Source organism: Furipterus horrens, unplaced genomic scaffold, assembly GCF_987537825.1.
Source record: "Furipterus horrens unplaced genomic scaffold, mFurHor1.1.pri manual_scaffold_2, whole genome shotgun sequence".
Taxonomy (NCBI): domain Eukaryota; kingdom Metazoa; phylum Chordata; class Mammalia; order Chiroptera; family Furipteridae; genus Furipterus; species Furipterus horrens.
The window spans coordinates 173,350,990-173,375,471 of NW_028327172.1; the positions used below are offsets into that span (position 1 = coordinate 173,350,990).

A 24,482-nucleotide genomic window follows, 5' to 3' on the forward strand; every position below is an offset into this window, starting at 1 on the left:
GCCATCTTACGGAAAAAACTAAACAAACTTTTTGGCCAAACATTAAGATTCTGACATTATAAGCTAATGATTCTTAACCTTTTCCTTTGGGGGAGGTGCTCTAGACCTTTTGAAAATCTGATGAAAGTTGTAGATTCTAAACTCAAAACGAAATACAAATATAAACATATAAATAAAATATTTCTATAATTTCATGAGGTTATTGAACTTGTTTCCCAAAGATCACCCATGAACTCAAGAAAAGAACCCTAATTTTTTGTACTTACTTTGCACTAGTATTTATGGATTCTCTTTTATTATAGTATTCCTTTAAGTATCGAGCTTCCCCTAATGAATTGTAATCAAAATCCTATTTGCAAAATTCCACATTAACAAAATCTTATTTATAAAAATTAAATTAATCTACAAGTATTCAGGAAAACAGCTACATTGCTTATAAAAGTAACCACATAGCAAGGCAAAGAACTCCCCTACTTCTTGTATGAGTTCTATCACACGTTCAGTGAGCAGTTTCCCACACAAATGCTAACAAAACACCTCATGTTTGAAAGAAAGCTAAACTACAAATGCGCAGTTGAAGCTGCCTTACCTTTAGGGCACACTTTCTTCATACCTGAGTAAGAAAGCCCCAGCAGTGATTGTAGATAAGATGAACTTGATCACTACCTTTCCAAATATAATGTGCTGTAGTTAAATAGCCATGTTCACTGGCTGTGATTGCATTATTGCACTTTCTGATGTTTCTGATAATGTAAAAACATTAGACTTTTAGAGGTGATATCCTAAAGCCAATAGGCTCTCATTTCCTTTCCATCTAGATTTTTGGGGAGTAAAAGCTGGAAACTAATATTTTGTTTCATTACTTCACGGGGACTTAGTAATCATTTTTAAGGGACACTAGTCCATATTAAATGTTTTGTGTATGTCACAGCTTTAGTTAGCAACATCATGACTACTTTGGATTCACTCCTCCAAAAACATATATAGATAGCAATTCTGCATACAATGTCTGGGGGTTCATGAGGTCCCCCAAGCTCAGCCATGGACTCGAGACCTCAAGATTCAGAACCTATCCCCACGTCCAGTAGACAAGAGTGTGAACAAGTGTGATTTCTAGAATTTTATCACCGTGAAAGGAATCTAACTCTGCTTTGCCTCTAAAAGTGTCAATCTCATGCAAAAAAAATCAGTATTCACCAGAAATAATCACTAAAGCCTTGTCTTTGTTATCATGTGAGTTTTTCAAAGCGTAAAGGGATTAGCTGTTCTCAGAGAAAGGTCCTGACTCTTTTCTATTTCAAAGGTTGAGAACCTGAGGGATGCAGAGCCTTCCGGGTCTCCTGTCAGGTGACTTCATCCTGCGTCTCTCCAGAGAGTTCATCAGTAGTCTCCCTGCCACTGGCAACGCAAACAAGCCGGGAATTAGTCTGCCTAATAAGGTAGCTATTCTCTGGTAGGCGGGCCACAGTCCCCGTAAATTCTGCCAACCCACCTTGCTCAAGGCTCTCAGGTCACACCTTCACTCAAGACCTCTCTCCTCAAACTCCTTTCAGACTTATTAACTACATAGCGCAATTATCCACTTTATACTAAACTCGCCTCTCCCATATCATTCCTTGTTCTCTAATTTTTTTTTTAAATCTTAAAAGTTTATATAGAGGCCTTAACTGGGTTCAGTCATGTATCCCGTCCAGATGGTCTCAACAACACTTTAATCTATCAATATTACATCCTTATAACAGCTCCCACTATGGAAGGGTGAGAAGAAAGTACACTCCAAGGACAGGGGAAGGGGAAAGAGTTTCCACTTCACCGTTCATCTGGTGGTCACGTCCTCACTGTGACCTCCTCCAACAGGAACTGATGGGACTCTTCAGTGGGGAGAGGAGAGAGACTTTTGAGTTCTCACAGTTCGATAGGCTGGGAAGTCTAAGATCAAGGCATCAGCAGATCTGGAGTCTGGTGAGAGCACGCGTCCTGGTTCACAGAAGACTGTTTTTGCTGCGTCCTCATGTAGAGGGAGGGCATTCTCTAATTTTTTAATCTAAGTTTTTCCTCTACATATATAACATAGTTCAACTGTTTATAATATACTACTAAACAGATATATAAGTACATATATAGTCTATATTCATTGTCCTGGCTGGTTTTGGCTCAGTGGATTGAGCGTCGGCCTGCGAGCTAAGTGTCGCTGGTTCGATCTTCCAGTCAGGGTACATCAGAGAAGGAAAACTCTGACTCCAAAAAACCTCCGCTGCCTTGCGGCATACCTCTTCAGGGGAAAGGCTAAGGGAGTAAACCCCGACAGAAAATCCGGAGCTGGAGTCCCTAAGGCGGTTTGACGTTGTAGTCAACACCGGCAACTCCTGCGGCGCACCTGAACCCAAGCTGTATTGACTCCGTCTTTCCCTTGGACCCTTCAGCTGCGAAGAGAGGGGGGGGTCTGCTACATGGGCAACAGCAGACCCTCCATATTACCCTGCCCAGGCTCTGTAGCTTCAGCGTCATCGCAAGATGTCGATTCAACACGGGAGGAGACAGATACCGGGTCACTCCCGAGTCGGACTGCACAGCCATTCTCGGCGGTGCAGATAGACTCTTAAGAAGCTACACCATCGTCTCTCGAGACGGACGGCTGCTGACGACGAGAGTCTATATTCATTATTCCTCAGACTCCAAGATTAAGTTCAAGTTACAAAAGCTATTGTTTCAAAGATGCATTTCTTTAATTTATTAGAACTGTTTCGGGCCCTGGCCAGATGCCGGATGGCTCAGTTAGTTGCAGCATCATCCTGTACACCAAAAGGTTGAGGGTTCGATCTCTGATTGGGGCACCTACAAGAAGGCAAGCAATAGATGGGTGTCTCCCTCTGTCTCTTTCTCTCTCCCCCCATCTCTCTAAAATCAATAAAAATATATTCTCAGGTGAGGATTTTCTTAAAACTGTGTTTGGAATGTGATTATGGTTACCCATAAATAGCCAAGGACATGCAGGGCTTCCTTAGAAAGCTCTGGTAGGAGGTGACAGCTGAGATCACTAAGGACTACACCGCCTCATGTCACCAAAAGGGCATCTAAAAGGCCTTTTTATGGAAATGGGAACGTATTTCCCAGGATGCCTATACAAGTCTACCTGACCACAATGATGCAAAATTTATGTGTTTGGAATGTGATTTTCTTTTTTTTTTTTTCCACTGAGACCAATTCTACCAGGTTTCCCAAATTCTGAATTTACCAGATAAAAAGACACTATACCAATATCAGAAACTAAGCTTACTGATATTTAATATTCCATTTTAAAACAATTGTATTGCAAAATGATGAGCAGGCAGAAATGAAATGAAAAGTGAAATCTATAAAGGAACAATGAGAAGAAAAAGTTTTCAAGTACTCAACATCCTTGGTAACTTTTCCCATGACCCTGTGATTAAAAACCAGAACAGCATTTTAAAAGCTGGTCACCTTGGAAAGCACAGAAACAGCTAAAAATAAAAATCAACATTTCCAGATTCTGCCATAATGGTTTCCTGGTAAACAGAAAGACATGCTGGATATTCTACCCCCACACGGGGGTTGTGGCAATTAATTATTCAACATTTGGAAAGTGCGTTGGAGGTATGAAGCTAAGTGCTAAAAATCATCATCAATTTTCAGCAAACCACACTTAAAGTGAACCCACCAGGTTTATTGTTAGAAACTGAACCATTAGCATAACTCCATGCTTTCGTTTTCCATTCCATTTAGCCCATTAGACCAAACAGCCAACACCCACATGGAACCTTCCTTTCCTTCTCGTCAACTTTTGAGTGTCCCTAAATTTATCCTAAATTTGTAGAGAAAATGTAAATTCTAATAATGAGGTTTCACTGGAATTTACAGTTTTATGTTTGTTGGGTATCTTTCCTCTTCTGCCTTTTATTTAAGTAATAAATAAATAGCAAATTTACTAAAGACTTCATTTGTAAAACTGAGAGTAATTAAAATCTAGTTTAATATACTTCTATGTACTCTATTAGTTATCATTTAAGCAAGCATATTTATTTAGCTGTTCATGACTGCATTATACGTGTAAATTTAGATGAACAATCTAAGAATTGATTAACATTAATACTTTACATGAAAGTAATAAACTATTCTACTTGAATAAAAAAGTGTTTCAGATAGATAAATTTTTCTCTCATCTCTGATATTATTGTGGTTAAGTTTATTCATTTTAAAATTTAAAACAATAGCTCAAGATTGAAAAAATTTTCTTTACAAATGTTTAACTAAAATCCACATAAGAACAAACCTGCATCCCCTAAAAAAATAAAGAGGAAGGCATTAAGTGATGTGTAAATGGAGTTATTAGGAGGCTATGCTCTGCAAAATTATCTCACAGTAGCTGTGACTGGTTTGGGATTAAACATACAAGTAGAAATCATTCACACCTATGTCTGTTTTAGAGACAATAAATAATTTTGTCCAAACTCTTACTTTTTTACTTCACATCTCCTACAAAGTGAAAGAACATTATATACAAAGGTCATAATTTCATGTTTTTGAAAGTTAAAACCTGTGCTGACCTAATCTTCTTGGATATGGGACTTGTTTCCGATTACAGCAAGCTCAACAAAGAGGGTTTATGTATTTTAATCCCCAAAATGCACAGCTTTAAAAGACATCTTTGCTTTTAGGAAGGGCGTGTTATGAGTTTTTACCACTTTAAACATTAATATCATTTACACATCTATTAACCAACCTGAAATCTTTTATCCATTTTCACTCCTCCCAAACATTCCCCCCAAAAATGTGGAAGTGAAAACTTAAATGTCCTCAATATTTCTAATCTCAGTAGGAAAAATACTGCTGCTGGTTGCTGAAGTAAGATGCTCTCCATGAGGTTGCTGGCTCACAGGACAAAAGTAACTGGAATTCTGCACGGAACCCACAGCAGGCAGCTCAACTCAAAAATCAAGTTAATGCCAAAAGAGCTAAGACAAAATTTCTCATTGCTCAGCTTCAGGCTCACTGCATAGAATCCATATAATCTTCATCTTTCACAGATCATTGTATAACAAATATGTAGACAAATAGCTTTTCATGCTTTATTCTAGCATTCTCATTTCTTTAAAAGACACTGAAAATAGCTATAAGCAACTTAAAGCTGGGAGGAAAATAGATTCAAGAAAAGCTTATTTTAAAAAATTCGTTCAGCCCTGGCTGGTGTGACTCAGTGGATTGAGCACCACCCTGTGAACCAAAGGGTCGCTGGTTCGATTCCCAGTCAGGGCACATGCCTGGTTTGCAGGCTAGGTTCCCAGTTGGGGGCATGTGAGATGCAACCACACATTGCTGTTTTTCTCTCCCACACATTCTCTCTCCATTTCTTTCTCTCTAAAAATAAATAAATAAAATCTAAAAAAAAAAAAAATGTTCAAAAGAGGGGTCATAGCATTTCCTCTTTTATTCTGCTGGCTCTATCAGGGATCCTGGTACAAACAGAAGAAACAGGTACACTCTATGTTTTAAAAAAGTGTTTGTGTCATACATTCTTAACTAACTCTGTGTTAATGTCAACAGGGAAATCAGAGAGTATCTTAAAAAAGGAAATAAGATATAGTTGCCATACTCGGGGGAGAGGGGGCAATTGAGTCATTTCAGATGAAATATTTTCCATCCAAACGAATATGGAAGAGATAAAAACTGTCCAAAGGAATTAGCCATGTCCCCAAGTAAATGAGAAATGAATTGGCAGGGACTGAGCCTCCATGAGAACATTACTTTGAATCAAAACCAAATTTCTAAAACACTGCAGGTGATCTGCTCTATATTTATGGAACTTAAATGTTGAAATATTGAAAAGAATAATTCTGAAATGTTTAAGAAATGAAGCAATTTAATTAAGTGGTAATGTTATATTTATTGACTGTATGTTGTAATGTTTAGATTTAGAATTAGAGTGATAGGGAAGACAAAGACCCAGACTCTGAGGTCCTTAGCTGGATGCCATCACCTGGTCATGAACTGCTATCATCCAACCACTTCCCAACTCAACAGCAGAGATGGTTCTGCCCTTAACTCAGAAGATCCTTACCTAAGTTACTTTGAGGGAGGCTGAAAACTAACACACACCTAAAAATTTCATTCAATCTATGTCCAATCCTTCAAATTTCATCATCAGTAATTATTTATTTTGTATCTTTCTTCTGCTAAAACTTAAAATGCCAAATATATAGTATATTAAATCATTTCTTAGTAAGATATTGTTAGATCCTTTTCCCTTGCAAAGAAAACTAGAAAAAAAAATTAATAAGAGCAATAGCCTTCACACTCATAGAGTATTAAAGGAACCATATTAAAAGGGAAAGGTGGGGGCTGATAAAGTCAGATATGATAATAATAACTAACACCTAAATTTCACTCACTGTGTGCTACAGACTTTCTAAGCATTTTACATATCTTACCTTACTTAAGCCCTAGGAATTAAATGAGGTAGGCTTGGATGAGGAACTAGAAGCAGACAGTCACCCACATTATGAGGCACTAAGTATTTAGGTGCTACGCTGCACAGCCCAGATCTCCCCTTCAAAGCAGAGGTGCTTCCCCAGCTGGTGGGAGTGTTGGTAACTGATGATGCTCAGCTCAGTCTTGCTCCAGAAACTATCTTAGTCAAAGAAAGCCACCTCAGCCACCCCTGTGCAAGGATAGCCTGCATCTCAGGACTGGTTGGTGAATAAAAAGGCTTGGCTCCCTCACTTTAAGGGGGGGGCAACCCTGCAGGGTCTTTATGGGTTCTGAATCCCACTTCAACAACCCCCCCGTCCCCACCTAATCCAGCTTCCCTCTCTCCCTCATAGGTTTGACCCCTCAGCGCCAGCCCCAATGAACTTCCTACACAATCAGAAACTATTTCCTACGGAACCTCACGTGAAACAAGATCGTGGTAACAACTGAAATTTGCCACATAACTCCTGGATCTCAGCAACCTTCTCTTTTTTCTAGGGTCTGTCTGCCATGCTCAGCACCAGTTCTTTCATGTCCTTCTACTTGGGCCTCTTCATTCACGGCCAGTGACTACTTGAGAATGCCACTCCCCTGCTCAGGACGCTCTCTCCTGAGTCTCCTAACACTCTAAACCTCCAAGGCGCTGAAGCACCCAGCCACTGCCACAGGCTACCTCACCCCAGAACCACATTCTGCCACCTGGATGCTGAAGAACCCCTCTTCTAGCCCACCCCTCTCAGACTACCTCGTGAAAACTGGGGCCTTCAGCTTTGTCTTACAGCTCCTCTCTCTCAATATGGCCGAGGCCTCCTCCCTGGGGCACAGCAAGGGAGCAGACAGCATGGTGCTTTCTATTCCCCCCTTTCCCACCTCTCATCCCAGCCTCTAATCAAAACCACGTTTCCTCATATATGTACATTCAATTCATGAAAAAAGATACCTTGGGGATCACTGTTCCATCATATAAGCAAATAAATAAAGAGACCCTTCAACCCTGTTTAAATACAGCTAAGATACCCTCTATACAATATAAAGCACAAGCTAAAAACCATATGAAGCACAACAGCATGGGAACACTTGATGTAGGAGCAATAGCTCCACACGTCTCCAGTCCAAAGAGCATTGCCGTGTTATACAATGATGACCATGAGAGATGAACAGAAGGGGAAATTATTTTCAATATGTTGTTAAAAAAGGAGGTAAGAATTCTGATCAAGATGGAGACATAGGTAGACACGCTTCACCTCCTCGCACAACCATAGAAAGAATTACAACCAGGACTGTCAGAAAACAGAGCTATATGGAAGTCTAACAACCAAGGAGCTAAAGAAGCCACATTCATCCAGATGGGTAGGATGGGTGGAGTGCCAGAGATGAGTCAAAGAGGTGGTGTGGCTTGGACAAGCGGAACAGATGGTCCCATATTTACATGTGGTGGATAAAAATTGGGAGGGATACCCTAGGAGCAAGAGATACCAGCCCCAGGTCACACCGCACAGCTCAGGGTTCTAGCACCAGGAAGATAAACCCCCATTTCCTCTGGCTGTAAGAATCACTGGGGTTTGGGTCTGTGTAATAAACTGCTGATTTTCACCCCTCAAAAGGCCCACATGGTCTTATACATACGCAAACCCCAGGGCAGCAAAGGGAAGGGTGTGAATCACATATAGGAAGTGAGTGAAGTGACTGGAAACAGGGTGAGGACCAGGCAAGTCATCAGAAGCCAAGCAGATGCACTGTCCCATCTCCAAGTCCCCCAGAACAAACAGAGCCATAAAGCAGTGAAGTGGGTGTCCCTGCCCTGGCAATTACCTAAAGCTCTGCCCCACACAATTACAGGTGTCTTTGCTACATAGGCCATACTACTAAGACAGTGAGTTAAAGCACCTAATACACAGCAACAAATGAAGGGAGGCTGCCAAATTGGGGAGGTAAAGAAATATAGCCCAACTGAAAGAATAGAACAAAACCCCAGAAAAAGAACTAAACAAAAGGAAGATGCAGAGTTCAAAACACTGGTGATAAGGATGCTCAGAGAACTCAGAGTATGGCAAAAAAATAAAGGAAGAAATGAAGGTTACACAAAGTGAAATAAAGAAAAATATAAAGGGAACCAACAGTGAAGAAAAGGAAGCCAGGATTCACATCAATGATTTGGAACAAAATAAAAAAATAAACATTCAACAAGAACAGAAAGAAGAAACAAGAATGCAAAAAAATAAATAAATAAAGGACAGGCTTAGGAACCTCTGGGACAATGTTAAACATACCAACATCTAAATCACAGGGGTGCCAGAAGAAGAGAAAAAACTTGAAAACTTATTCAACAAAATAATGAAAGAAAACTTCCCTGATTTGGTGAAGGAAATAAACATACAAGTCCAGGAAGCACAGTACCAAACAAATTGGACCCCAAGGGGAACGCACCAAGACACATTATAATTAAAATGCCAACGGTTATAGATAAAGAGAGAATCTTAAAAGCAGCAAGAGAAAAGAAGAGTTACCTACAAAGGAATTCCCATAAGACTATCAGCGGATTTCTCAAAAGAAACTTGCAGGCAAGAAGGGGCTGGCAAGCAGTATTCAAAGTATGAAAAGCAAGGACCTACAACCAGGACTACTTTATCCAGCAAAGCTATCATTTGGAATGGAAGGGCAGACGAAGTGCTTCCCAGACAAGGTAAAGCTAAAGGAGTTAATCATCACCAAGCCCTTATTACATGAAATGTTAATGGGACTTATTTAAGATAAAGAAGATCAAAACTATGAACATTAAAATTATGACAAACTCACAACTATCAACAACTGAATCTAAAAATCAAAAACAAACTAAGCAAACAACCAGAACAGGGACAGAATCATAGATATGGAGATCATTTGGAGGGTTATCAGCTGGGAGGGGGAAGGAGGAGAATGGGGAAAAGGTGCAGGGATTAAGAAGCATAATTGGTAGGAACAAAATAGGGGGATGTTAAGAATAGTATAGGAAATGGAGAAGGCAAAGAACTTACATGAATGACCCATGGACATGAACTAAGTGGTGGGATTGCTGGAGGGAGGGTGGGTAGCAGGCAGAGGTGGGCAAAGGGGGAATAATTGGGACAACTGTAACAGCATAATCAATAAAATGTACTTAAAAAAAAAAAAAGGAGATAAGCCTGTGAGGTTCATTTTGGAATGACGTACATCAAAACATATTTTAAGACAGTTATAGTTTGGGCACTTAAGTTTCAGTTACCAGAAAATGCAATTCAAGTGAATAGTTCATAATGTAATGACAGGAGATAAATACACCACTGCTGCAATTTAAACAGACAGATTCACAATTTCCCCAAAATAGGCTCCTCAAAATATTTCCCCTTTCTTGATCCCACAGACTCTGCATCTCATGGTACCTACTGCCCACCCTTCAGGTGTTCATGCTCACAACTACCCGATGTCACTGAGGTCCCTTCAGAGCCTATATCCTTGGATACCCACTTTAGAATGGAATCCCCTCACTGCCTCTCCAGGACTAAGTTATTCCACCAGCTCCTGACTTAAGCAGCAACCTGCCTGTAGCCTGGCCCACATGCTCTAGCCTGTTTTTTCCTGCTGCTCTAGTTCTTATATAAAGTACACTGTGTTATTCAAGCCCATACACTAAAGTCCTTCTGTTACAGAAGCTAAAATCTGTGGGCCAAACAGGAATATATGGCACTGGATTTCCTAAGCTCTCTATTTAATTTGTGGACATAGTATCACATCTGAGAAAGTTATCCAACACAATGATTTTTACTTTTATTTTTATTTACTTATTTAGTTTTTATTTTGAGGGTATGTCTGTTAAAGCTGGGGATGGGGAAACAAGGAAGGGCTTAGGACAGAAGAAGCTACAGGAAAGAGACTAGGCGGGGCTGTCTTGGCTCTCCAGAGAGTGAGAGAAAAGGGAGCCTTGGGGACAGGTTCAGGGGGTAGGTAGCCCAGGACGAGCTGCTGCTGCCCACTGCTCCCCTGGTGGCAGGTCTCGTGGGGTCCCCTAGAGTTTAGGATTTGCATGTCTGTGGGAGAAGGAAAAGACATGGGCATTTTCCTGGGACAGGGAGTGTGCCCAACTCAGCGATTTTTAAACCAGCTCACAAAAATGTATATTTCATTTACCTGGGAAAGCAAACTATTTCAGATTAGTGGAGTTATCCCATATGAACCCAGAAGCAAAGGTGTTGGTTTCAATTCAGTAATAATACCCAATTTCATTGTATCAGCAGTAAGGTGTGGACTTGATTCAGAGAAATTTTATAAGGAGACCTAAAATGACCTGATTGTTTTATAACCACAAGTATAAAAATGCATTTATACCACTGCCATCTAACTGGCCAAGGTCAAGAGCTAAGATAAGACATGTTGTGACAGGTAAACTTCACGGGAAATGTCATGTGAAGTCAGACCCACAATCCTCTAAAGCAACATTCAGTGACATCTGACAGTGACATCAAAGAACAAAAAATCGTTCTACAAAAATGATAAGTGACTTGAACAAAGTGCTATGAGAGAGTGCTGGGTAGAAAGACTATCGTCCAAAAGATGAGGTCTATTCACCAACTATATTCATGTTCTCTTTTAAATTGTATGAAAACTTCATCTACCCAAACACCTATTCTGGACCTCCTCCTCTCAGAAGAAGCCAGTTTCCCTTTTGGGGTTAAAAGCTGCACATATAAATATCCACTACATAAAGTTAAACTTCTTTTTTTTATGTTAAGCCTATTTCACTCAGCTGTAAGTGGTCCTCCCAATTCTGATGTTTCTGGATTTGGGGAAGAGTGTTCATGACATTATAGGCTTAAGCGAGGAGGTCTCCTTTCAGACTTCATTGTTCAAGACTATCACATTCATTTCTGTCTGTCCTCTTAAAGACACTTGGTTAATCTCACAGTATGCAGTGCTTTTCTCCACACCTTTCCCAATTATGTCTGCCCGAGGGTGCAAAACCAAAGCTTTGAAGGAGCATTTTCAGTAAGGCTGCGTAAGGTTCAGACACGTGGATGAACACAGACATACAGTATTAAAAGACCTTCACTAAGCAGTGACAAATGAACTCAAATATCTGTTGAAATGTAATGTTCATCATCGTCGTCATCGTCGTCGGCAGCCGTACGTCTCGAGAGACGATGGTGTAGCTTCTTAAGAGTCTATCTGCACCGCCGAGAATGGTTGTGCAGTCCGACTCGGGAGTGACACGGTATCTGTCTCCTCCCGTGTTGAATCGACATCTTGCGATGACGCTGGAGTGTCCTCTCCAGTGAAGCTGAAGCTACAGAGCCTGGGCAGGGTGATATGGAGGGTCTGCTGTTGCCCATGCAGCAGACCCCCCCTCTCTTCGCAGCTGAAGGGTCCAAGGGAAAGACGGAGTCAATACAGCTTGGCTTCAGGTGCGCCGCAGGAGTTGCCGGTGTTAACCTTCACAGAGATTTTGCTGCTGGAGCTGGCTATAAAAGAAGAGAATCTTAAGGATGAGTTTTTGGAGCTGATGTTGCAGTCTGATTAGACTTAAAGGCACTAGTGATTCTATTTTCATTGGTAAAGAGGACACTCATAGTCCATGTCATGGTATGGTAAGAGATATGTAAAATACATATCAATAGAATAGTCATGTCCCTGGCTGGTTTGGCTCAGTGGATTGAGCGTTGGCCTGCGAGCTAAGTGTCGCTGGTTCGATCTTCCAGTCAGGGCACATCAGAGAAGGAGAAGGAAATGTTCATCAATATACTAAAGAATAGTGTAACATACCAAGATTTCACTGGAAATGTTATTATGTGTATGTAATAAATAAAGATCTACTCTAAAATGTCTCAATATATTGTGCATTCATATATAAGGTGCATTTATTATAAGGCAAATAATATCCACTTTACACATGAATAATAAATAGAACTGTGTCTAATTCAGAGGACAGCTAAAATACAGGCATATCTAAATAGAAAGCTTAAGTAATTTTTCCAAGAAACTGTATTACATACACATCACAAAGCCTAATAACAAGTTTCAACCCAAAAGTTACTAGAGTCCAAACTTCATGACAACAAATTTCACAAGAAATATTTGAAAGACCTAACAGCTCCCTGGCTCAGTAGCTCAGTTGGTTATAGCACTATCCCAGTAAGAGCATATGCAAGAATCAACCAATGAATAAGTAGAACAACAAATTGATGTTTCTCTCTTCTCTCTCCTTCTCTCTCAAATCAATTTAAAAACAAAAACAAAAACCTAACAGCAATCATCAAAGCTGTTACACTGGAGGGATGGATGACCAGATGAAATCAAGTTTAGATAAAGTTGGGTATAATGACTGGGCATCTCTGATTAGTTTGTCCCGATTTCTTAAGTAACTAAGTATCATTCCACTAAATAAGTATTTTCACTATAAAATATGCTAGCCACTGTAAGGACCACAGAAGATACTCTGACACAGTTCCTCCCATGAGGGTGCAGATAGTGCAGAAGGAAGCAAAGGGCAGTGCAGAGAAATAAGCAAGAAGAAAGTGATCGATTAGAGTAGAATTCACTGCCTCAAGTTTTGTCGGTAAAAGCATGAGAGTGCTTGAAACTATATTTTCTTCTGATGTGTTTAGATGGGTGTTTTTGTTTTATTTCTTAATGTATTTTTCAAGGGAAATTATCTTAGCTCACTCATCTAAATCTTTTAAGACATTTCCAGCCGGCCTCTTTCTTTTCCTTGGTGAAGTTGCTCAACTTGTAAAGTGCAAACATGTGATCTGTGTGTTTCTGCCTAACCTGTTAACGCTCAGCAATTTTCTAAAGGTGATTATAATCAGTTCTTCAGCTATCTCCAACCATGAGGCCACTCTGCTAACATCTGAGTGCTCATCTCACATTCCTAAGGACATAGTCTCCAGAGGTCAAAGGAATGAAGGAATTCTTGAAGCAGTTCCACTGTGAGGTCTTGCCACAGCTGCAGTCAATATGCAACATGGGAGGGGAGGGTTTCAGGAGTGAAGCCATCAAGCTCAAACCCAGTCAAACGTTCAGTCTGACTGATGATCTCATTGAGTCCTCACTTGGAACAAACATGTTCCACCAAATAATAGTTTCAGGACTTCGTTCATGATCATTCAGGATAGAAGATGCAAAAGCCTGGTTTGTATTAAAGATATTAAGAATAGTCCCATCCAGCCATACCAACAGATTTTCATGCTGAAGAACACAAGAAATGGAAGAACTAATCCCATTCCCTTGGGATGTTGGTTTAGATATTATCATTATTATGACCCCAGCCTTTAAATAATTGCACTTCCCTACTCCATGTGCCAATTTTTAAAAATAACTTTCATGTGCTGAATGGACACCTATGGAAGGAGCCTTGCTTCCAGGGTTTAACAAAGCAATACCAGCTTTTATTTTAAAACCACCCAGTCTAACTTCTCACAGGAATTACATCACCCAGAGCAGAGGATGAGGTTTTCTGAAATTCACTATTTTTAAAACAGTAGTTTAACAAGGCTCACCATTATTACCCCTTAGTTTATTTCAATTTTCCATAGCATTATGTCTATAACAGAAAACAAAATTATCTGCTATTCCAGATGATTCTACTTCCCACAAAATCACTCTTCAAGGAGCCACATTTTGGGTCAAGCACATATGAATGATGCTACCTAAAGTGTAAATGCCCTCATAAAATGTAGATTGACTTATCTTACTCTGAAGTGCTATTTTACATGCTCAGTACTTTGCGTACCACAAAACAGTTGTACTAAAATAATGAGGGCTAACCAACCAAGCTCTTTGGGTAAGAAAATCTAATCAGATTTCCACATCAAAATCTAAGTTCCTTCGGCTGCAAATCTGATTTTACAAATAGATACCTACTATTTATCATGCAATTCTCCATAATAAAAATCATACAAAATTTTATTGTATTTAATTTCAAAATATATGACGTTAACCTATCAGATGAAGAAAAATAAGGCTCACGAAGTCACACCAATAGTTGAAAATTAAACCTTTCAAAGAATTAAGAATTGTTACACAAACACAAGGTATATGCCCCAAGTTTGCTTTTGATATTATAATCAACACTAAGCTGAAAGGCTATCTACAAGCTCCAGTTTCCAGCTATTATTCATCCTTAAACATTCAATTTTGTATGAAACATGGTTTCCAAGGTATCAGCACTGGAAAACCCACTACAATATTTTAAATCTAGAAATTTGTTGGTCGGCATTCTAATTATAGAAGTTAAATGTATTCAGTGTGTAAGCTTTTGATGATCACCAACAAAGTGGAGAGCACTGTAATCATTTTCAAGGATTCTCCAGCTCTTGTGTGTGTAACTTGGGGTCATAAGTTTAATATGAGCTATAGAGTGAAATGCGTGTTCTCAAACTGCTGGCTATTAGACTCAAGTTTTCAAGCTGATGTTTAATAAACCCTGTTCTCAACTCAGCTTTACCAATAAAAAGTAATAGTCCTAGAGAAAAAAAAAGTAAAACACAGTTTGAATCACTCAAAGTAACAGATCAAGAAACATGCTTAAATGTATTTATTCTTTCAACAGACAAACATTTATTAATATGCAGGAATATTGTTTTCAGGGCTGGCAAAAAGTCAGCTCAAGAATAAAAAATGTAGAACACAACAATAATACCAACTAAAATATAAATGGTCATTTAGAGTTCTGAACAAAGTTTCATAAATATCATCTCATCTATCCACATAACACCTCTGTGAATTAGGTTCTACAATCATTTTAGTGACAAAAAAAGAGAGATGGGTGATTCTTTTAAATTCCCCAAATCAAATAACTAGCAAGTGAGAAAACTGGTCTCCAATCCATATCTTCCAAATCCCTGTCTCCACTGGTTACTGGGCAATAACTGGTTACAAGATGCTCTCCTTCTTAAAAAGGTGGATAATACCAGTTGTTTGTAAGGGTGTGGAGTAGATGAAAGCCTCATAAGGGCTGGTAGAAGAGTGGATTAGTGCCACTTATGAAGGAAGGCACTCTCTACTAAAACTGGCCCAGCAGCTCACACACAACATACACAACCAAAATTCCCACACGTTTACTGAAAGATATATGTATGAATATTCACAGCAGCACTATTCGTAAAAGTGCAAAACCTGGAAACAACCCAAATGTTCATCAAGAGCAAAATGGATAAATTGTGGCATTCTCATAAAATAGAATACTGTAAAGCAATGAGAATGAACAAACTATTGCTACACACAAAACAAAACAAAGTCGCAAACATAATGAGCAAAAGAAGTCAGACATAAGGACATATATCCTGTATTCTGGTAAAAAGTTCAATAATTGATAAAAAAGTAACCAATAGTCTCAGAAGCCACGAGAGAAGTTACCTTTGGGAGGGAAGTAATGACCTAGGGGTTAGGAAAGAGGGGGTTTCTGGCTGCGGACAATGGTCTGCATCTTGGCCTTGGTGCTGGTTACAAGGATGTGTTGTTCCCTTAGGTAAGTCACCTGGAGCTGTTAACTTAAGATTAATAACATATGTACCTTTCCATATACAAGTTATATTTCAATAAAAGCTAGATAGGAAGGAGAGAAAAAAGAAAAGAAGAAAGGAAAAAGGGTGAAAGAGAGAAGGGAGCAGAATGAAGTGAAGGTCTCAGGGTACACCTAAATAATGCTAACACTGTGCTTGCTTTAATTCTTACCTCTGCTGTTAGTCCTTTGTCTCCCTCTTCCTTACCACCACGCTGTCCTCTGGTACTTTTCAATGATATTCATGAGCTGCCAAGGCCATTACTACTTTCTAATTTGTAGTTTTACTGTTTGCAAGCAGATCAGAAATATGAGAAATCTTATCATGTTAAAACTATATGTGAATTAAGAGTAAACAGACTGCGAAGGATCACCTATGAGTAAGGTGAATCCTTTTTAATGTATGTCTTTTAACCCTCTATTCTGCCTGCTCAGAGGCTTTTTTGCGGGATAGCATGGCAAATATAAGAGTTCCAAATGGGTGAATCTGTGACTGGGCCCTATCAGTGAATACTAAACCTTCAGACCAAAGCCAGAATTAACTAATATATAATTTCAGATCCCACAAGTGCTTTTATTTGAAAATAGTATAAAGGGGAATAACAATCACTGAATATACTTACAAAAAAGAAAAGAAATTGCTAACTTTTTACCCAAGACATTATGAACAGCTTCCTAATTGTGATACTCACAGAACATTATACCAGTTTTAAAGATATTTCTTTCTCATTTTGTATTTTTATTAATATTGATTTTAAAGGCCTCCCAAAAAGTATATTATGAGTTTTATTTAAAATCTTTTTAAGGTGTGCCCTAACCAGGTAGATTATTTGGTTAGAGCATTGTCCCTGTATGCCAGGGTTGCAGGTTTGATTCCCAGCCAGGGCACATACAAGAATCAACCAATGAATGCATTAATAAGTGAAACAACAAATCATTGCCCCCCTCTCTCTCCCTCAAATCAATAAATTTAAAAAATATTTTAAACTGCAGATAATAGAATCCTTTTTAAGATTTCTAAGACAGAAATTCAAGGATATGCATTTTGGGGGGGGGGGTTACTAAGTAATCTGCAAAATGTTTTAAAAGAGAGAAGTATCAGTTGGTAATTATTTACTTCCTTTAATATCCTAATTTCATGTCACTTCTTTCTGTACTCATCTTCCACGAAAAACAAAAGTTAGCTCTCACAACCAGAGCTAAAATCGGTACACACAACTGAAAATTCTTCACTAGCAAAATACCCCATGGCATTGCGGGACCAGAAATAAGGTTGAGGCACAAAGACACTGGAGCAGAACTACCAACAGGGAAGGCGAACCAACCCTTTATTTTTTTTTAATAATTTATTTGTTTGTTTGTTTGTTTTTATTTTTAGAGACAGGGGAAACGAGAGAGGGAGAGAAACATCACTGTGTGGTTGCCTCTCACTCACGCCCCCAACTGGGGACCTAACATGCAACCTAGTCATGTGCCCTGACTGGGAATCGAACCAGCGACACTTGGCTTGCAGGCCGACGCTCAATCCACTGAGCCACAACAGCCAGAGGAGAACCATCATTTTAAACCAGGATAAGCTTTTACTTGCTTTAGTGGCTTCAGCTATGACTAAAACAACATTCATTCGTTGGAGGACAGTCATTCAGTAGTTCAGTAAGATATCACTACTTCAAAGTTAAAACGTTTGTTCCAATCCCCAACAGTAGTTTCCTGTCTTGTTTAGGAAAAGCATATGAAGTTTCCTGTGTCTGTTTCGTCGTGTCTCCAACCAGTACATAATCCCTTACATCTACTCAGTTTGCAGGGAAGAAAAACAAGATGAGGTTTTGGCTTACATGAAAACATCTACAGATGTACAATGTTTCACCATTACTATTTCTACCACCATCTTTCTCGAACACATAACTTAATTCAGAGGCTAGTAAGTCCTTATAACTAAGGAATAAAACTATGAAGTTCATGAAAAAGATGGAAAGTAAAAGTTTTCTCTCTTTTTTGCCATGGCAGATAAATAAATCCATAATGATTGATGGATGGCTGTCTTTTCAATGCCTTGTTTGAAATGCCATTGCACTATTGAGACTGGAGAAATTGTCATTGTCACAAAATCATTATGACAATCATAAACACGGCTTTAGGTGAAATAAAACTGGCCACCTCTGCAAATGAGTAGTGTGAGTGTGTGTGTGTGCACAAACGTGTAAATGTACATCAGAGAAAAAGATGAATAAAAGGGTAGGTTAGGAGACTCCATCTCCACTGCTGAAAAAATAACTAAAAGCATGGATGACAAAGGATATAAAATATCTTCATGTTAGAAGGACACTGGCACATGTCCCATTTTGTGACACAAACATATTAAATGTTTAGATATTGGGAGAAAGGCAAAATGTATTTGGAATACAACTTAGCCCTGAACGTCTATGAAAAGAAATGTTATTCCTCCCTTCCCTTAAAATTCCTGCATTACACATACACACCAAAAAAAATAAAAGAGAGAGAGATCCTAAAAGTAGCCATATCTTGTTTTGTGAAGTCTTATAATTTCCTGGATGTTCCTAAACTACCCAATTGCTAAATGACTCCCCCAAAATACATAAATGTCATGATTCACAGTGAGAAATGAAACATGTTCTGCTTACAGTTTCATTTGTTGCATTCAATCACATCCCCTGATTCCTTCCATCTTAGCAATCAAGGAGAAACTATTGATACTTAGAAACTTTCATCGCCATTAGATTTTTCTCTTCTCCATTTGTTCTTTCCACTCCCAATCTTAGTATCTAACAACTCAGGCCTTAGAATGCATTCATGTTATTAAAAATAAACATAAAGGAACTGCAAGAAACAAGCAGATGAGGCGTACTATTACCACACTTAAGTAGCAATGAATTCTCTCAGTACTCTCTCTCCTAACAGTCATAGAACCAACCTGCAGCGCCCTCGGAGGCAGGCCAAGAAACCTGAATATCCACATGATTCACCAGTTAACATGTTTTTTTTTTTTTTTCCCTAGTGTTTTTAAGATGCAGGCTATGGCCAGACGATCTCTCCTGTTATCAGAACAAGGGATCAGAACCTGAACATTGTACTTGCCAGAGCTCAATAAAAAAATGAAATTACCAGCAAAGCCTGCTGGAAGTTGTCCCAAAGGTTATCTAATTTCTATCACATTTTTTCTCTAATTATGATTCCTTGTATTCCTTTTGCACATTGTTGTAAATGTATCTAATCATTTTAAAGACTAAAATAATAACACTAACATTCAAACATTTACAGTGATTTTATGTGGGCAAAATGAACTAAAAGAGATACATCATTATAAACTGAGAGTACATTCTGGCAGTCTCACTGGCTGGGTTGCCTTACATATGTTAGTAAGTCTCCAGAATGAACCCGGACATTCAATGATACTGAAAACCTCATTTTGAAAACATTCTCATTCAAATGTTTGAAGGGTTTCTGGTTTTCTGTTTTTACAAAGGTGCACATGTCTGGAACTATCAAAATATCCCTCCCACCCAATTCTTGTAAATGTCCTATGCCTCAATTCATAAGAGTACTACTTTCCTTTCTCAATCCATATACTGGGTGGGGCAAAAGTAAGTTTACAGTTGTTTGCATTGAAAATAATATAATAATTAATAAATGATACAATAATAAACTCTGTTTTACAATGGTAAACCTACTCTTGCCCCACCCAGTACGTGGGACTTTTCTGTGATCCTACCAGAGACTCTGGGATCAAGTTGAAACTATTCAATTTCAAGATTTAAAATAAAGAGAACAAAATGCTATCACTATATTTAATTTCAAAATTAAGGTGAATGTGTTTTTTCTAAATTGTTAAAGCTATAGAAAATAATAAGCAGACATGTTTCCTTTGACTGAAATTCTACAGATAACCTCAATCTAAGTGCTATTAACAAGCATGGAAATTATTTAAATGCTGATGTGACAGATACAAGGGGAGAGAATTCTGAGCCAGAAACCTTAAGAGTCATTACAGTGTCTACAAAAAGCTACTGAATACTGCTCTAAGGGCATTTAAAAAAATCTATTCAAATCAAAATGAAATAAATAAACAAATAAATAAATAAACCCTCATGTGCAGTGTACACTTTCTTTAATTCAAGTACTATTCTAACTCCAAGTCCCAAATACAAGGAAAAGGGGAAATATAGTACAATGCAGGGTCTCCTAGGGAAGGGATTGTTCCAGGATTTCAGATAATGTTTAATACAGCCCAGGGGGCAACGATTTCCTCTTTAGCAGTAACTTTCCCCTTCCCTGAAGTGAAATGGAGAAAGGATTAGAGAGGGTAAACTGAAGTTAACTGCTATTCAACATCAAGACTGGAAAGGGCTTGCTGCAGACAATTATGCTGAGAAGCTAAGTCATTGAGAAGGAATGAAGGGTAGAAAAAACAGGAATTTTACAAAGAACTGAAAAAAAAGCTTTACGAGGGTAGAAGAGAGGTAGAATGGCTTCCTTCATCTTTCAATTTAAGTCCAGGATTGTTGTTTTGTTTTGTTTTTTATTTCGTTAATAACTTTTTCCTTGTGGTACTTGCTGCAGTTTGCTGATGTAGTTCTCAACTCCTGCCTGCCTTTGGTGACTCTTATTAATGGACTGGCAAAGGCTGGGTAAAATGCACTTAGGAAAAAAGAAATCACCTGTCCTTGCCAAGACGCACATGCTGCCCAGTACCTGAGGAAGAGCTACACTGTCGCTGGCCAAGAGAAATCCCAGTTTAACCTCTGCCTCCGCCTTCCAAACCCACGGCAAATAAATGCGTGTGTGCCACTAGCAGAGATTCTGCCTGACTCACCCCCAATTTCAGGCTTGCCAGGGAGAGAGATGTGAATGCTCCGTCTCTGGGCGGTCAATAAAGTGGGAACCGAGGTCTCGGTGGGAACGCGAGCGTGTCCCAAGCCTCCCTCGCTAGTGGGCTTGGGGGTGTCTCCCCTCCAAGCAGGTGCCCCGCCACACTCGGACCACCCAGCCTCACAGGAACACACGTGTCACCGCGCCGGAGCCCAGCCTGCCGCGTACACTGGCCCCATAGTCCCGGCAGCAACGCCGGGTTCCGCGAAGGCGACTTTACGGGGCGGGGAGAACCAGGACCACCCGAACTCCTCTAAACACTAAGGAGGAAAAAAAAAAACTAAAAGAAATTTTAAAGTACTTTTTCGCGAAAGCAGCCTCCGCACTCCGCCGGCGCCCAGCCCAGGGGATGCCGGTCCCGCCACTGACCTCTCCCTGCCCCCCGGAGCGCGCCCTCCCGCCCCGCCGCCCCGCTCCACCGCCCCCCGGCCGGGCGCTCACCTCCTGGGGTCCGGCTTCCGTCGCTCCTCCAGTTTGGCGGCGGAGTGTGGGGCTGCTGCCACCACAGCCGCAACCGTCCCCGAAGCGCTGCCCGGCGCGCTGCCGAGGCTGGAGGCGGGGGTCCGCGGGATCCCCGGAGGTGCGGGGCCGGGGCGCGGCAGGGCCGAGCGGCGGGAAGTTGTCGGCGCGAGCGGGGAGCGAGCCACCCGCGCCCAAGAAGTCACAACTTTGCCGCCCGGGTGGGTGCGGACTGCGGCCGGAGGGAGGCGAGAGCCGGGCGAGGGCGCTGGGGCGGGAGCGTCTCCGGAGCCGGCGGGACTGGCACCTGAACAGCCAGCGAGAACGGGGCAGGAGGTGACGCGCGGGGGAGATGTCTACACGGCCCGCGTGGGGCGCGGCGGGCGACCGTTTGAGAGCGTCTACTCTACTTTGCCGTCTGCAGCTCCTGCATATTTATGGAGCTTTCCCCTGCTTGCCATTAACTAACACTGCAGCAGCGGTGCGCGGCCCGGGCGCCCCTCGGGAGCCAGCAGGGGACAGAGGAACGGGGAGGGCTGTGCCACGAGCGCGAGCCCGCGATCCATATTTAAAGCCGCGCGTGGCCTCGGCCAGCCCCCAGCCCTGCCCTCGCGCGCGCCCGCCCGGCCCCCACCGCTCCCGGCCGCCTCTGGGCGTGAGCAGCCCGGGCCTCCGCGGCGACGGGGAGGGGCCTCGGGCCGCACCGCCTCCGCCGGGGGCTCGGGTTCTGCGCGCAGCGCCCGCCAGGACCTGGCCCGGTACGCAGCTCCCGACCGGCCACCCTCGCCTCCCTCACTCTCCAGCCCTAAGACAGCTGCTAGGTCCAGCTTTTCCTCCGATTCACAAGAGTTCCCCGCTGGGGAAAGCTGATGTCCTCGAGCAAAACTGAAGTTGCTCGCGTTTCCCAGCCTCAAATCACTTTTGACGCTACTTTATGAAACTTAGGGAGTGGAGGTGGAAAGAGCTGCCAGCACACACCTCTAAGTCATCGTTCACCTTTAGCAAAGGATGTCTGGGAAGTACACGGTTCTCAGCCTTGTCCTTCGCTTAAGTCACTGATGGCTTCTATCTTCCTCGAACAGTTGAGGAACATCTTTAGCCATCCAAGGAAGTTTCCTTCCTAAACCTAACTCAGGAGGTTTAAGTGCGCTTTGCAAAGCAAATCATATTAATAATATATCAATGACCCAGCCCCATTGCGATCTGTTAAGTAAACCATTAAGCCATAAATGAACAGGCTGTCAACACGGGCACCATCTAAGGTTCTAAGTACTGCTAGAAAGTAGCCAACTGATGGATTTGAACCTCATTTCCTATTAGTGCATATTATATTTAGATCTACATATGTATATGGTTAAGTCAATGACCAAACTGTATTTTCAACAGTACCCACCAAAACACTTGTAAAGCCCAAGATAAATAATTTCTGATACTGACTACCTGTTCCTGGTTCCAAATCTTTCTTCAGTACTAAGCTATGACTAGTAAGACCTTCACAGGAAAAAACAAAAAACAAAAACTGGAGGAAAATAAATTGGGACAGAGGCTTTCCTTTCCAGGTTTTAAAACTGAAAGAGATACATTGTATCTCACTAGTGCTTGAGAAGCAGGTATAAGCGTGCATCTTTTTTCAGTTCTGGCATGTTTAAAATCCTTAGTTAACGCTCAGAAGGCACTGGGAACCACGCAAAGCTAATGTCTGAGATTGAAATGTGTTAATGTCATGTGTCTGTTTGTTGTTACATCTGGCTAACATGTATGTTCACACATTTTACATGACACTGCAGCGACATGGGAAATTCAAAACATGTCTTTAAAAAATGTAGCTTTAAAGCTCTTGCCTACATAGTTATACTTTGTTTTTAGACTAATGTTAAAATGAACTTTCAGTACCTGAGCTCACAGTTAGCAAGAATCAGCAACCCCAAAGCAAGCTCACAGGCAAAAGGAAGCCACCTTTGTATTAAGGATTTGCCACTGCTGTTCAGCAGTTTTTCACACTGTGGATTATGTATTTCAACATAGCTGGCAATTTCTCATTATAGTCATGAACCAGCCGTGAATGGTCAGCATTGAGAATGTTTGGGAAAGGAAAAGCCAAAAAAAGTATGCTTTCCAGTTCTCTGCTGCAAAATATATCAAACTGTCCTTCACACAAGACAAATAGGTAACACCTGGAGGCATTTCACTATCAAGATTGGCAAAATTTTTCCCTGGAAGGGGCATAAAGTTGGTTTGTGGGGTAGGTGGCAAGGAGGGAATTAGAGTACATGGGGTGACATTTTGTGTGTGCCGTAAATTAATAAGAAAAATTGCTGTCTTTGACAAAGAGCCCACAACCTATTATCATTCTCATTACCTGATGTTTGCTACCCCACAATTAAAAGAGCATGTTCCATTTTCTTTCCTATTGATTATTGTCCAGTAATTGAGATGCATGTGCCTTTCCTTTGAAAGGTCATTGATTAACTTTTCTTGTTAACTCTGCATGTGGTTACCTTTGCTAATGCTATTCCTGGTAAGGACAATAAATCCTGAGACCTTTTTTTCACCTATTCTAAAATTTGAGTTATATCCCTTGATTCTCATAAGCCCAAAGAAAGATTTGTTTGTTCTTTTTGTCTTGGGGTTCACACAGCTTGGTGACAAGATAAATGAACAAAAGAAAAATTAATGGAATTAGGAAATCATTATAACTAATCTTTACTGATAATGATTTATTTATTTTTTTAATCAGTAACTCTCTGTGCTAAATGACCTTCTAGAATACCCACCCACTACTTAGCCTATCAATAAAGTTTCTTTCAAATCAACCAAGGTCCTAATAGCCGCCTAAAGAAAACAGAAAGATGGGAGGAACAACCTTTGTTTCAACGACAAGCACCATCTAGTGGCAGTAGGTGATGAAACCTGCCTCCAACAAGAATAAAGATGAAAGCTTTTGAATTCGCAATCAAGGCATTTCTGGTCTTGTATACACATAACACTCTTTGATTCTAAAACAGAAAGGTTGTATGTAATAAAGTAATGCTAATAGGCACTGTGCTGATTTTTCCAATTAAGTAGGGTACACATCTGACCAACAGATAGGATTACTGCCATAGGGAGTTTTTTCCATTTTTGTGTCTTTGTATATTCA

At 40.5% G+C, this 24,482-nt stretch overlaps 1 protein-coding gene across 1 annotated transcript in view; it reads right to left on the reverse strand.

Annotated features, from left to right (window-relative positions):
- Positions 1–21,855, reverse strand: part of SLC4A4 (solute carrier family 4 member 4) — a 331,756-nt gene extending 309,901 nt beyond the window's left edge. The window contains exon 1 of the mRNA XM_090266785.1: positions 21,326–21,855. The gene's annotated coding sequence lies outside the window, so the exon portion shown is untranslated. The remainder of the gene's footprint in view (positions 1–21,325) is intronic.
- Positions 21,856–24,482: the final 2,627 nt, after the last annotated feature.